The sequence below is a fragment of the Suricata suricatta genome, chromosome 7, assembly GCF_006229205.1.
Source record: "Suricata suricatta isolate VVHF042 chromosome 7, meerkat_22Aug2017_6uvM2_HiC, whole genome shotgun sequence".
Classification (NCBI taxonomy): domain Eukaryota; kingdom Metazoa; phylum Chordata; class Mammalia; order Carnivora; family Herpestidae; genus Suricata; species Suricata suricatta.
The window spans coordinates 124,577,745-124,578,935 of NC_043706.1; the positions used below are offsets into that span (position 1 = coordinate 124,577,745).

Consider the following 1,191-nt stretch of genomic DNA (forward strand, 5'->3'; position numbering starts at 1 on the left):
GACGCGGCGGCGGCGGCGGCGGCGGCTGGCAGGCGACGCGGGCCCGCCGGCCCTGGGAGCAGGTAAGCCCGTGCAGTGTCGCAGCCCCGGGGAGGTGCCCGGAGGATGGCCTTTCTGCGGCTTCTGCCGTGCGTCCCGATCACCTCTAGGCCGAGTCTAAGATGTCACCAACTTTCGCATGCACTTTCCTCGAAAACTTGAGTTCAGCTCCCCTCGGCGGGAGAGAAACGTCGAGAGAGCTCGGCGGGGAGGTCCTCGCAATCCGTCTGGTGGCAAATGACCCAAACTCCTCCGACGGGTGCGGTGTCGCCTGTCTTCCCCAGCCTTCCTACCCCGCCGGCCGGGAGGGTCGCATAACCGTGCCTGGCGCGCTGTGATCTCCGAGAGGGGACGTGGCCTCCTAGGATGGCCCGTGACACACACCCCGGCCCCGGGAAGGCGGGGCCCCGAGGTGTCCTCTAGGAGAGAGTGGGAAGTGGGTGGCGGTGTGGTGGGCGGGTAGGGGAGCGGCTCGCAGCCGGCCGCCTGGCAGGAAACGTGCTCGATCTCCAAGCCGTTGCTGCTCCTGAGGGTGGGGTTCCGGGGAGGGGACGGGGAGGGGACGGAGAAGGGGGGGGCGGACGTCCAGTTGGTGTGTAGTCCCCCACGGTAGCCTTTTCTACCTTCCCGTACTGTTGGTAGCACTTGCTGCTTCAGGTAAGGTAACTCGTGTGCCCTTTTGGCCCTGGGTCCGAGGCTCCCGTGGTCCAAGGCCACTTCTAAAGCCAACAAAGCACTAATTTTAGACTGTGCAACTTTTAGAAGGCACGCTGTTCCCAGAGAATTCTTTTACCCCAAGTCCGGGATTACAAAAGGCACAGGGTTGTTTCAAGGGAAGGAGAAACCGTGCCAGATCTGCCAGGCCCGGGGGTCGGGGGCGGGGGACGTTAGACTGGAGAGTCCCAGGTCTGACTTGGGGCGATCAGCTCCGCTTTCTGGGCTGTCCCGGAGAAAGTGTCCTCTTTCCCAGCCTCCAGGTCACCTGGGTCGCAGGGACTGCGGGTCAGTTCCCCATGCCGCGCCCGGGAGGCTCAGTGCACCGCTTGCTGCGGCTGGAACGCGCGGAGTTCGGGGAGTCTCGGTTCCCCGTGTCCGGGCTGGGGCCGGGGCTCGCGGCCTCTGGGACCCGCGAGAGCATCCATTCCGTTGTAA

At 65.2% G+C, this 1,191-nt stretch overlaps 1 protein-coding gene across 1 annotated transcript in view; it reads left to right on the plus strand.

The window, feature by feature from the left end:
• Nucleotides 1-1,191, plus strand: part of UTRN (utrophin) — a 507,319-nt gene continuing 506,128 nt past the window's right edge. Inside the window, exon 1 of the mRNA XM_029943246.1 lies at nt 1-62. The gene's annotated coding sequence lies outside the window, so the exon portion shown is untranslated. The remainder of the gene's footprint in view (nt 63-1,191) is intronic.